This window comes from Equus quagga, chromosome 8 (genome assembly GCF_021613505.1).
Source record: "Equus quagga isolate Etosha38 chromosome 8, UCLA_HA_Equagga_1.0, whole genome shotgun sequence".
NCBI lineage: Eukaryota > Metazoa > Chordata > Mammalia > Perissodactyla > Equidae > Equus > Equus quagga.
Window position 1 is genome coordinate 51,699,411 of NC_060274.1, and position 14,725 is coordinate 51,714,135.

The 14,725-nt window shown below is 35.3% G+C and overlaps 1 protein-coding gene across 5 annotated transcripts in view; it reads right to left on the reverse strand.

The window, feature by feature from the left end:
• The window catches only part of CACNA2D1 (calcium voltage-gated channel auxiliary subunit alpha2delta 1), a 516,254-nt gene that overhangs the window by 200,184 nt on the left and 301,345 nt on the right, over positions 1-14,725 (reverse strand). The gene's annotated exons all lie outside the window — the stretch shown is intronic.

Here is a 14,725-nt window from a genome sequence, read left to right on the forward strand (position 1 = left end):
GAAATTATTCTTGAAGAAAGGTGTATCTGTACAATATCGGCAGAAATCTCTTCATGAGATTTAGACGAGGGATCAAGAGTAACCATGAATTTAGATAGGAAAAAATATCAGATTGTCTAACACATTAATATGCTCATATTGTACCAAAGTGATTAATGAGCATTGGCTTCTCAAGAATAAATGTATCTGGATATTTCTGCTAGCCATCAACGTTGCTGAAATATGCCATAAATATAAATTATGGGCATAAATTGTGTTACAGAGGGAAAATGGAAAAAGTGAATAAAATGATTGCCAGGGAAATTAAAATTCCTATTCTTCATGTCTTTGAGACTAGTTCTCTACAATGTTAAAATAATCCACTTATACTGATTTTCTTTTCCTTTCTTTTCCCCAGAACTGACTGAAGATATAACTCGTCTTCCATATGTCTTCATTATTAACTGGAGCACCATGTAAAAACCCATTTTTCTGTGCCTCTTTAACATCTAAAGCATGGATACTCTAAAATTTTATTAAAATAAAACACAATACAAAAAATGTTTTCAAAATTACTTGGGAAAAGAATTCAATATATTAGCATTTCTTAAAGTATGTTCCCCCCAAAATCATTATTTCTTTAAGATATTCTATGGTCATATGACTTTAGAAAACTATATAGATAAATAACAGAATACGTGATTCACAATACTGAATAAAACCTATGAGTTTGAATTCATTTCATTTAGAATCAACAGAATTTTAAAAAATACCATTTAGTGAAGAATTATTAAGTGGCTAACAAATTTTAACATGCATAAATTCTAATTACTGGAACATTTCTTATAGCACTAGTTTTGTAACAAAGTTAAAATACAAAAATGAGAACTCATCACATACACAAAGCAAGAGAATCTGCTGAATCCACTTTAGATCCAAATCTAATTACTAGTTTATTGATCCCTGCTGCAACTCTGTAATTTACATAACAGACAATTTTCAATTTAGAATGTGGATTCTATCAAAAGTTAAAACACAGAATAAATTTATCTTCAAACATATCAATTCCTATCCTTTAGATAAAATGATGGATACAGACCAATAATATAAAATAATTTATATATCTAGGATTACACTTGGTCCATGGCACTAGAGCTAATGGACTAAATTGATTACTCAACTTTTTTCTTTATGTGTGACACACGGTCACATATAACAAAGAGAATTTGCTTATTAGACCTATGTTTAGAGTGTCACATATAGTTTCAAAAGAGGGTAAAGTATGATAAAGAAATGCTAGTCTTAACTCAAACTAAGTATTTTGATTCTATTAAGCTAAACTGGGCTTGAAATTAAAATAAAATTGAAGAAAATCTGTTTATTTGAAAATTTCTAAAAGTTTTTCATTTTTTTACTGTACTATATTTTCTATAAAACTTTATTACCCCTCCTTTACATATTTTATATTGCTTCTAAAACTTATCGAAAATATGTATTGCAAAGTTTATTTAAATTTTACACATTTGCACAAGGCTTTCTGGACTTTGGAAGACACAGAATTCCAAAACTGCTTTCTTTTAAAGCAAACTGAAAAAAAATACATTAATCACAAACTAATACTGTACGTCCCACGTCCATAATCCTCGTAATTAGGTACTTTATATTTCTACTTTTAAAAAGCTCTTTCTTTATACAATGTTTATTTCTTACATGGTCAAAATATAAATGCAAAGAAAAACAAAAGTGTGACTTTTGTGTGTGTGTGTGTGAGGAATATTGGCCCTGAGCTAGCATCTGTGGCAATCTTCCTCTATTTTGTATGTGGGATGCCACCAAAGCATGGCTTGACGAGCAGTGCAGGCATCCGCACCAGGGATCCTAACCCGGGAACCCTGGGCTGCCAAAGTGGAGCACGTGAATTTAATGACAATGCCACCAGGCTGGCACCCTAAAGTGTGACTTTTTATAGAACAACAATACTAGCCACCAAATATATATCCAGGACCAATCTTAACAGGATTGGGACAAAGGACAATTTTCAGGAATAAAGGACAACTCACACTGAATCAGCCCAACTTCTGATGTTTTCATAGGGATGAAGTTTGCTTAAAATTAACTCTGTGCTAAAAGAAAACTGGGAAAGGAAATTATATAAAAACAGTTAAATGGCCTGAGGGGGTGGAATTAAAGGAGAAGACACAAAAGTATCGTCTGAATTCCTTCTCCCTTTACCCTGTCCCCTGCCTGCATCCTACTTAGACTTTGTACAGCGAGATTTTCGGATCTCACAACGAACAGAGGGAGCCAGAACCCACTCATTCAACAATACTTTGGTGATTTCACTCTGTGCTAAGTGTTGGAGAAACAAAGATGAAAACTATCTACACCCTGACCTTCATAAGAAACAAGTTCTCACCAATTCACATAGGGCGAGAAGTTAAGGCAGCTGAGTCTCGTCCCTCTCATCTGCTACAACTGAAGAATCTCTCTTATTATCCTTGGGGAGCATGAACACATAAAACCAAAACTTGCCAGGTTTCAAAATAGGTGAGAGTTAAGATTTCAGATTCCAGATTCCATTCCTCCTCTGTTGATAAATTCAAGCATGTTTGCAAGTGTGTGTTTGTGTGTGTGTTTCTTTCTGAATAAATTACCTATCCTATCACTCAAAATTCCCTCAATCCCTCCTCCAGAAAGTATACAATTATACCAGTATAACTGGTATACTTTAATATTTTAATACTTTAAAAGTATGGCATATGAACTAATTATCATAGGCACACATTATAGAATTGAGTCATCTTGTTTCTCTATTATCCTTCTGCCTAAATGTTTTAATGCAAATGATTAAACAACATCATCTTGGTGGGCATTTCACACTCAAACAGAGGCTTTAAGTGGATTTCAGTGCATTATGTGCAGTATGATAGGATAAACCCAGCAACAGCCTCAAACTAGATTCATAGATTAGTTAAACCTTTAGAGAGCGATTTTTCACAATTTAAGCACCACCAGATGACAAGAACAAATTGTTTCATTTCTGATTTTTAACCAAGTAGTTTAGTTATTTATTATCTCCTTGAAACAAATTTACCCAAATGGTCTGTGCTAATATAACACTGCTGCTTACTGAAGCTTAAAACATCCCCTAGCAAGTTGAGAGATAAATTACTGTAGTTTCCCAGTGTCTACTGGGAGTCAACATATAAATCTGGACAAAATAGACCATTCTATCTTAAAAATATATATGTTGTGAGCGACAGTCTCTTGCATGTCATTTTCTTACAAAAGTCTGCCTCTGATGAATAGTTTATGTCAAAAATCTGAAGCTAAGTACAAAGCTTCCACATGGAAATAAGATATTGCCAAGGAAAAGATTTAAATATTGGAACTGAAAATTGGGATTTTTATAGCCAACATGTGAAATATAGGACACATTCAAAATTCAAATAGAGACTAACTTCTTGCCCAATTCACTAATTCTCTTTTCTTGACTCTGCACATGACCCACAGCCTGACAAATTTTGGGCAACTGTATTGTCTACTAAATTTGCTTTTTTGAAAAAAATCCCATTCTTACTGTCATTTTTATCACTCTTCAGTTCCAAATATGAAGTCAATAAGATGAACATTAAGGATACTCTGTTATCAACGAATTGTGTTAATGATTCTTGCTAACCAAGATCCGTACTGTTTAGCTCACATCATTTATAACTCAAATTTTCTGACTAATATATCTTTGTAACAATTTGATCTGGCAACCATACACACCACTGCTATTGCTTGTGCCCAAGTCAGGCATGGTACATGGGATGAAATAATTAGCAGCACTATAACATTGTGTGCATAAAAGAACTTAGGAAGATGTGTGTGTTTGGTTTTGTGTGTGTCTAATTGTGTGTGCATGCATGTGTGGTGGGGGGGGGTGTGAGTGAATGTGAGCAGATGTTTCCAAAGATAGCTGAAAGTAACTAAACCAGTAAATTAAAGACAGCAGTCTTTAAAAAAAGTATTCTTCATGTCATTATGTGTTTGAAGTTTGGAATGCATGAGCATGTTATTTATGAAGATAAAAATAAAGAAATAACACAAGTCCATCTGAAACTCACTGCTACCAGATTACCGTACTAAAAGCATATGATAAACCTACATTCATATTAGGTAACAAGATAATAAATAAAGATAATTGATGTATGTAAAGTGTTTAGCAACAGTGCCTGGCATGCAACATGTGTCCCACATATGTTATCAACTATTATTTTATATACTGAAAAAGAAAAATCAGGTATATCCATAAAATTTATCTATTAGCTATATCTAGTACTTATATATGAATTAAAGCAAATAATTATAATTTTATTTTCTCATCAGTTGGTATGCTCTGAATCTATTTAATTCGTTTAAAGTCCTTTCTTCAAAGATTCCATATAACAGAGTGGAGAAGAAATGGAATTACTAGTTGCTGTTGTTATTTTTAATCTGATAAATTAAATGAGGTAATTTATAAGAAAGTCTAACACAAAGTAATTAAGTGATGTTTCTATATGCATTCTCTTCATTAAATGTGTCGCTGTGCTCCAAACTTCTCTGTGATTCTAAGCACACTCTTTCCAACCCCACCTCTCCTTACACTTCAATCCTTATTCACTCCTGCCTAGAAAAACTCCAACATTGTATTAGACCAAAAGTTGCTTGTCCATCCCAAAACTCAAACTGTAGAATGTTGATGGAGAAAATTATACAAGCAGGACTCACGCAGAGCAAGTCAGTAGTTCTCACATTTTAAAAACTATAGTAAACATGTGGATTTGATTTGATAAATTTTCTTCTATTCAGAAACTTTACAGTCTTTGGGAAACTGTTTCTTCCAATCATGTGATTCTATTTGGCTGGCAAATCACACTGCTCCACTTCTCTGATCACAAAAATTAACAGGTGTCTAAATCTATCCGATAACAGTATCTCATTTCCCTATTCCTTATCCAGAAATATTCCATTTTCGAGGAGTAGTTATGGTCGCAAAAATTGAACTGCTTAAAGTCTGAATCCTGATGTGCCTGAGGGTAGTTCCATCTGTTGGCTTCTTAGTTATAAAACCAATAATTTCTTATCTTTTTCTTAAGGTAGTTAGAATGTGGTTTCTAACTCTTATAACTGGTAGTACCAATACAAATACCATACAAAGTTTGTTTCCATTCTAATTTCCTGTTACTAACAGTCAAAAGCACTTGCTTATAACTATTCTTGAACTAATTCTCCTATCTGTGCCTTGGATGCTGGCCCCTCCCACATCCTTACATATCCCATTCCTTCAGCATCTCTTTTCTTTCCTGTGTGTCCATCTTCTCTTTAATCAAAAGCAGGTGATTTGCGAAAAAGATTTATGGAATGAAAATTCGGATGAGCTCTGGCATGAAACATCTTTTTTGTCAAAATTTTAAAATTTTAGCAGGTTAAAAAACCAAAGAAGCCATGAGATCAAAATTGTCTTAGTTCATATATAAATAAAAAACATTTTAATATCTTTCTAATAATTTTCTAATGTACTAAAGGTTAAAAATCCCTTAGTGACAACTTATTAGTTTGTGAGTAGTATATAAGCAAGTAATAACCATTTTAAAAATGATTTTTTACCAACTTCTTTACATTAGTTCCTCACTAGACTTTAGGAATTATTTGCATGATGAAAATGGAGTAACTGTATAAATTTTGATTATATATCACTGTTTAAATCAAAGAAGATAAAAGTGAAACACTATTGCTAAATATTCCATAATCTATGTTTCCTAACAGAAAAATATATATAATCTATTCTTTCTCAGAACTCTGACCATTCATTCATAAGAATACATATATATTAAGCTATGCACACATGCCAAACCTTGTGCAAGAAACCTAAATACATGTGCTTTTTTGGGAAACTGATTGTGAAAAATAAAACAGTGAATAACATATTATCAATCGCACTTTTGCATATTGAAAAGCTCAGACTAGCAGAAGTTAAACTGAGTCTAACACACGTCTTCTTTTTTTTCTTAATCCAAGAATAGCTTTATTAGGCAGTTATTATTTTTCATTATTTATTTTTTAGTGGGGTAACTGGTTTATAATATTTTAAATATATTAGTATTTTAATTTATAATTGGGGTGTATGTAACTATGCATTGTGTTCTCAAGTTCTTTGGATAGATACCCAGGAGCAGAATAGCTGGATCATATGGTAGAACTATTCTTAATTTTCTGAGGATACTCCATACTGGTTTCCATAGCGGCTGCACCAGTTTGCACTCCCACCAGCAGTGTATGAGGGTTCCCTTCTCTCCACATCCTCTCCAATACTTATTTTTTCCTGTCTTTCTATTTATAGCCATTGTGACAGCACTGAGGCAGCATCTCATTGTAGTTTTGATTTGGATTTCCCTGATAGTTAATGATGTACAACATTTTTTCATGTGTCTGTTGGTCATGTGTATAAGTTCTTGGAAGAAATGTCTGTTCAGAAATTTGCCCATGTTTTTATTGGGTTGTTAGTTTTCTTGTTCTTAAGATGTATGAGTTTTTTGTATATTTTGGATATTAACGCCTTATCCGATAAATGTTTTCAAAATATCTTCTCCCAATTGTTAGGTTGTCTTTACCTCTTGCTCATGGTTTCCTTTGCTGTGCAGAAGCTTTTTAGTTTGATACAGTCCCATTTAGTTATTTTTTCTATTGTTTCCCTTTCCCGGTCAGACATAGTACTTGAAAATATGCAGCTAAGACAGATATAAGGGTGTACCGTCTATGTTTTCGTGTAGAAGTTTAAAGGTTCCAGGTATTACATTCAAATATTTAATCCAATTTCAGTTAATTTTTGTGTATGATGTAAGGTAATTGTCTACTTTCATTCTTTTGCATGCAGCTGTCCAGTTTCCCCAACACCATTTGTTGAAGAGACTTTCCTTTCTCCCTTGTCAAAAATTAGCTTTCTGTAGATGTGTGGGTTTATTTCTGGGCTCTCAGTTCTGTTCAATGATCTGTGTGTCTGTTTTTGTGCCAGTACCACACTGTTTTGATTACTAGAGCTTTGTAGTATATTTTGAAATCAGGGAGTGTGAAACCTCCTGCTTTGCTCATTTTTCTCAGGATTCCTTTGGCTATTCAGGGTCTTTTGTTGATCCATATAAATTTTTGGATTTTTTGTTCCATTTCTGTGAAAAATGTTGGTAGAACTTTCATAGGGATTCCACCGAATCTGTAGACTGCTTTAGGAAGTATGGACATTTTAACTGTTAATTCTTGCAATCAAAGGGCACAGAATATCTTCCCATTTCTTTGTGTCTTCTTCAATTTCATTCAACAATGTTTTATAGTTTTCAGTGTACAGATCTTTCACCTCTTTGGTTAAGTTTATTCCTAGATATTTTATTTTTTTCCCTGCAATTGTAAGTGGGATTGTATTCTTAATTTTTCTTTCTGCTACTTAGTTGTTAGTGTATAGAAATGCAACTGATTTTTGTATGTTGATTTTGTATCCTGAAATTTCACGATATTCATTTCTTATTTCTGAAAGTTTTTTAGTGGTGTTCTTAGAGTTTTCTACATATAAAATCATGTCATCTCCAACTAGTGACAGTTTAACTTCTTCCTTTCTAATTTGGATCCCTTTTATTTCTTTTTGTCGCCTGATTGCTCTGGTTAGGACTTCCCATATTGTGTTAAATAAGAGCAGTGAGAGTGGGCATTCCTGTCTGATTCCTGCTCTTAGAAGGATAGCTTTCAGTTTTTCTCCACTGAGAAAGATATTAGCTGTAGGTTTGTCATATATTACCTTTATTATGTTGACCTATACTCATTTGATTCAGAGGGTTTTTAAAATCATAAATGGATGCTGTATCTTGCCAAATGTTTTTTCTGCATCTATTAAAATGATTGTGTGATTTTTATTCTTCATTTTGTTAAGGTGATGTATCATGATGATCGATTTGCAAATGTTGAACGATACCTGCATCCCTGGAATAAATCCCACTTGATCATGGTGTATGACCTTTTTAATGTATTGTTGTGTTCAATTTGCTAGTATTTTGTTGAGGATTTTTGCATCAATGTTTATCAGTGATGTTGCCCTGTAATTTTCTTTGTTTTGTGTTGTCCTTATCTGGCTTTGCTGCCAGGGTAGTGTTGGCTTCATAGAATGAGTTAGGAAACTTACCCTCCTCTTCAATTTTTTGTAAGAGTTTGAGAAGGATAGGTATTGTCTTCTTTGAAAGTTTGGTAGAATTCACCAGGGAAGCTGATTGGTCCTGGACTCTTATTTTTTGAGAAGTTTTTGACTACTGTTTTGATCTCCTTACTGATGATTGGTCTATTCAAATTCTCTATTTCTTCTTCATTCAGTTTTGGAAGGCTATATGATTCTGAGGATTTATCCATTTCTTCTAGATTATCCAATTTGTTGGCAAATAGCTTTTTGTAGTATTCTCTTATAAACTTTCGTTTCTCTGAGGTGTCCATTGTAATGTTTCCTCTTTCATTTCTGATTTTATTTATTTGAGGCTTCTCTCTTTTGTTCTTGGTGAGTCTAGGTAATTTTGCCAATTTTGTTTACCTTTTCAAAGAAACATATCTTGGTTTCATTGATTTTTTTCTATTGTTTTTTTAGTCTCTAATTTATTTGTGCACTGATTTTTATTATTTCTGTTATTCCACTGAGTTTGGACTTTGTTCTTCTTTTTCCAGTTTATTAGGGGCACTCTTAGTTTGTTTATTTGGAATTTTTCTTGTTTGTTGAGGTAGCTATGACTTGCTAAAACTTCCCCTCTTAGAAAGGCTTTTGCTGTATCCCATGGATTGTGGCATGTCGTATTCCCATTTTCATTGTCTCCAAGTATTTTTTGATTTCTCCATTGACCCAATCATTCTTCAGTAGCATTCTGTTCAATCTCCACATATTTTTGGCTTTTCTGATTGTCTTCCTGCAGTTGATTTCTAGTTTCATAACTTTGTGGTCAGAAAAGATGTTTGGTATTGTCTCAATCTTCTTAAATTTATACAGAATTGTTTTGTGTCCTAAAACATAAACAAACCTGGAGAATGTTCCATGTGCATTTGAAAAGAATGTGTATTCTGTGGTTTGTGGATGGAATGTTCTATACATATCTATTAAGAGTATCTGGTCTAATGTGTCATTTAAGGCCAATGTTTCCTTATCGATCTTCTGTTTGGATGATCTATGCATTGGTGTAAGTGGAGTGTTAAAGTCCTCTACTATTATTTTGTTTCTGTCTATTTCTCCTTTCACATCTGTTAATAATTGCTTTATATATTTAGCTTCTCCTATGTTACCTGCATAGAGATTTATAAGCATTATATCCTCTTGCCGGATTGTTCCCTTTATCATTATGTAGTGCCCTTCTTTGTCTCTTGTTACAGTTTTTGTTTTAAAGTCTATTTTGTCTGATGTAAGTATTGTTACATCAGCTTTATTTTCTTTGTCATTTGCATGGAGTATCTTTTTCTACCTCCCCTTTCAGTTTTTGAGTGTCCTTAGGTTTGAAGAGTGTCTCTTGCATGCAGCATATATATGGGTCTTGTTTTTTTTAATCCACTTGGCCACTCTATGCCTTTTGATTTGAGCATTTAGTCCAATGACATTTAAAATAGCTATTGAGGGGCCAGCCCCGTGGCTGAGTGGTTAAGTTTGCGCACTCTGCTGCGGTGGCCCAGGATTTTGCTGGTTCAGATCCTGGGTGTGGACATGGCACTGCTCATCAAGCCACGTTGAGGCAGCGTCCCATATGCCACAACTAGAAGGACCTGCAACTAAGATATACAACTACGTACCAGGGGGGATTTGGGGAGATAAAGCAAAAAAAAAAAAAAAAAAAGATGCGACACTGTTTTAACCACAGGGGCCAATCTTTAAGAAAAAAAAAAAAAAGAAAATAGCTATTGATAAGTATGTGCTTATTGCAATTTTGTTACTTTTGTTCTGGGTGTTTTGGTAGTTCTTCTCTGTTCCTTTCATCTTCTCTTGCTCTCTTCCCTTGTGGTTTGATGGCTTTCTTTAGTATTATGTTTGGGTTTCTTTCTCTTAATTATTTGTGTATTTGTTATAGGTTTCTGGTTTGTAATTACCATGAGGTTCATATATAATAATCTAAATATACAGCAATCTATATTGAGTTGACGGCCTCTTTAGTTTGACCTCTTTCTTGAAGCTCTACTCTTTTGCTCCCCTACTCCTATATTTTGTTTTTGATACCATATATAACCTCTGTGTGTTTGTGTATCTATTACCCTCTTATCATTGAAATAGGTAATTTTCGTACTTATGTCTTTTGACCTCCATATTGCCTTCATAGGTGGTTGATCTGCTACCTATACTGTATTTTTGCCTATACTAGTGATTTTACTGCCTCTGTTTCTTTTTGATAATTTTCTTATTCCTATTTTCAGTCTTCTGTTTCCCACTTGAATAAATCCCTTTAGCATTTCTTGTAAAATTGATTTCTTGGTGATAAACTCTTTTAATTTTTGCTTGTCTGGGAAATTCTTTATCTCTCCTTCCATTCTGAATGATAACGTTGCCGGGTAGAGTATTCTTGGCTGTAGGTCTTTTGCTTTCAACATGTTATTTTTTGCTTGGGGTTTTTTGCTGTTTTTTGGTTTTTTTGAGGAAGATTAGCCCTGAGCTTACATCTGTCATCAAGCCTCCTCTTTTTGCTGAGGAAGACTGGTGCTGAGCTAACATCTGTGCCCATCTTCCTCTACTTTATATGTGGGACATCTGCTACAGCATGGCTTGACAAGTGGTGTGTAGGTCTGCACCCTGGATCCAAACTGGTGAATCCTGGGCTGCTGAAGCAGAACATGCGAACTTAACTGATACGCCACGGGGCTGGCCCCACTCAACACTAAATATATTTTGCCACTCCTTCCTAGCCTGTAAGGTTTTGGCTGAGAAGTCAGCTGATAGCCTTATGGGATTTCCTTTGCATGTCATTTGTTGCCTTTCCCTTGTAGCTTTTAGGATTCTCTCTTTAATTTTGGACATGTTAATTGTGATGTGGCTCAGTGTGGGATTCTTTGGGTTTATCTTGTTTTGTGCTCTCTGTGCTTCATGTACTTGGATGTCTATTTCATTCTTTAGATTAGGAAAGTTTTCAGCTATTATTTCTTCAGATAGATTTTCTGCCCCTTTCTCTTTCTCGTCACCTTTTGTGCTTGATGTTGGCCCAGAGGTTTCTTAGACTGTTCTCATTCTTTTTAATTCTTTTATCTGTTCAGCTTAGGTGATTTCCTCTAGTCTTTCTTCCAGCTCGCTGATCCATTCTTCTGTATCATCTACTCTGCTACTGAGCCCTGTAGTGAATTTTTGATTTCCAGTATGGTATTCTTCATTTCTGATTGGTTATTATATTTTTCAATTCTTTATTGAAGTTGTCACTAAGTTCACCCATTCTTCTCCCAAGATCAGTGAGCATCCTTATGACTATTTGTTTGAACTCTTTGTCAGGTAGTTTGTTTATTTCTGTTTCATTTAGTTCTTTTTCTGGGGTTTTGTCCTCTTCCCTTGCTTGAAACGTATTCCTTTGCCTCCTCATTTTGCCTCTTTCTTTGTGCTTGTTTCTATGTATTAAGTGGGTCAGCTATGTCTCCTGATCTTGTAGAGTGGCTTTATGTTAGAGATGCCTTTTGAGGCCCAGCAGTGTACTTCCCTCTCATTACCACTTCCAGATGTTCCAGGAGTGACTCCTGTGTGGGCTATGTGTGTCCTTCTGTTGTGGCAGAGTTCCTCTTTCTGCAGGTGCCCAGGGAGTCTAGGCTGTCCCCATGGCTGGCTGGTTGTAATGCTCAGCTGTGTCTGCCTACTTTGGACCCTTCAATCACTTTATTGGGTTTGGGGAACCCCAGCACAGTTGGCTAAAAGGTGTAATAGCACACTCCCGTTGCAGTTTTTCTGTTAAGTCAGTTAGCTGCCCATGTGGCTGGTTGCTGAGCTCAGGGGCTTACAATTACTGTAGGGCTCTGGGCTGCAAGGCTGTTATCAGCTTTCTTAGGATTACAATTGAGTAGGGCTGGTCCTAGGCATAGGAGCACCAATTGTTTCAGGCTTTGGAAGGTAGAGCTGATCCCCTCTGTGGCTGTTTGAGAGGCAAATGTGTTCTGCCACTGATAAGCCCCACAACCCACAGGTCTGAACACACCATAAACACAGTCCTGGCCTGTGCACACATCTTGACCCCCTGGAGCACACTCAGTTGCCCCACTGCAGAGGTCCCCACCCACTCCACCGGTTCCTCATGCATGCCCTTCCCCACAGAGCCAGACACACTTGCCTGCCTACAGAGGATCCAGGCACCCACTCTATGCAGGCCAAAAGTTGCCTGAGAGCTTGCTGTTGGGTGGAGCCAGTCCCTAGGGCAGGCTGTCTGCCCTAGCTGAGCTGGATTAAATCAGTGCTCCAGTGGGCAGGCCAGACCCTGGTTAATAGGCCAGGGGAAGACCTCCAACGTTATCTGCCAGTGTCTGTGTCAGCATGCCTGTGCTAGGTCACAATAATGGTTGTCAACAATTTCTTAGTCCCTGGAGAGTCTCACCTCTCACCAAGATGCACCCCAAGTCTATCACGTGAGTCTCTTTTCACCAAAGGACTGTGCACCTTTCTTTCTGACAATTTTATGTCGCTTTCCAAAACAGGTGAATTTGTGTGTGGGCCCTTTAAGAGCTGGCTTTTTCCACTTATATACAATTGGTTTTCTAGGGGCATTCCCTATCGTAGTTAATAGCCAGCAAAGCCAGATATTATGACACTCATCTCAGTTGTGTTGACTCCAAAGTATGCTTACAGTGGTAATGTTCTCCTGCTCAGGTCCCCCCTTCCTCCAGGGAACAGTGCATACTTTAGGATTGTTCCTGGCTGGCTATCAAGTGCTGTGGCTTGTGAAGGTGACTTTTTTCTCTCCAAAAAGGAAATTCTGCCTCTTCCACCTCAGTCAGGACTGTCCCTTGTGGCAAGGGTTCTTTTTATCCAGTTTTCAGTTCTCTCCTGGGAAAATTATTCCCAGAGTAGTTGTAACTTGGTTGTGTTCATGGAAGGAGGTGAGTTCAGCATCTGCCTACATTGCCATCTTGATGTCAATGAATACAGGTCTTCTTATCCCCAAAGAAGTACTTGTTCCTCCCATGTACTAGTATTATGAATGCAGGAATGATCTATTTCTTGGAGACAGTGAATTCCTAATATATTCTACATAGTTCATGTAATAATAAAGAGAAAGTCTAATAATCTTTGAAACACATTCATTCACTTTGGTTGCTCTTTTAACTTTGCCTTATAATCTGTTTTAAAATGTGAGTTTAATTTAATAGTAAATTCTTTAGCTTACTAGAAGAACAAAACTGGAAATAATCTTGGCCTTTTAAAGCTTACTTCTCTTATTTTTAGCAAACACCATTTTACATTTATTCATCAGGTAATTACCACTATATATTTGTAATATTATAGATTTTTCAAGTTACTATTATTGTGCTTGTAAATTGAAATATTATTTAATAACTGGCTCTGCACACAAACCAATCATCAATGCAAAGCCACGTAAAAGGAGTGGTCACAGCAAAGATGATAGAGCCAAGTGTCTTTACTATGTTTAAAGACCTAATTACAAAGATGCTAAAACACTCCAGCCCAGTACTGTACACTGAGACTAATGACACAGCTGGAAATGCCATCCTAGATGAAAGAAACATTTGTAATATTCACTAAAGGAAACGTTCACTACTCTACATAAAAGAAGTAAATTTTTTAAAAAAAGGAAAGAAGATTAAATTCTTTTGATTTGAATACAAGGTTCTATTATGCATATATTCAAGGCTAGCACAGTGTCTGGAATGTTATATGAACTGCTATTGAATGAACAGAGAAATGAATATCATAGGTCCACAAGGAAGCATTAGAATTTCTAGACTGAAAATAACAAAACACACATACACATGCACATGTGCACACACACACACACACACACAATGCATCAGAGTAGAGAAATAAGCATACTTCCAAAAAAGTTTCAAATAAGTTAAAACACAGAACACTTTCTTTCTTTTAAGAAATCAAGGAGAAAGTCCAACTGGAGTGTGATTTCAGAGTTCTGTGGTTCTTGAACTTTAAAGGAGATCAATTCTTTTTAAACATTAAGAACGACAGCAATTTATAATATCTAAATTTTAATAAGAATCTGCCTGGATGCTTGCTTTTGTAGCGCTCCAAGTGATATCAATAAATATATTATATAAAACTGTAGGAGAAAAGCAAAAGTAGAACATGAGAGGATAAAGATATTATTTTCTTCAGCCACCAAATCTCCCAGGAAACTCAGTCCAGAAATGAAAACATCTATAATACTGAGGAATTTTCTTTAATGTCCCTTAATCTGTTACTCTAATGAAGATATTGGTAGATTCATCTAAAACATTAAGATTTAATCCACCAAAATATTTCACTTTGTATGCTTCTTATCAACAGACAACCCAAAGATATTCTTGATTCGTGATCAAAGTCAACAGCACTTGATCATAACAATATATGATGTCCTAGCAATAAAGGCTTGTTAATTGTCTAATGGTAATATTAGCACTGCCTTTCCAAATTAATCATTATCAACTTCAGAAAATTATCATACTTCAAGAAAATATAAAAACTTACATTATGGTCAATGAATTACTGAGTATAAAATAATCTGTCAAAAATCAGAGCTTCAAAGAATGT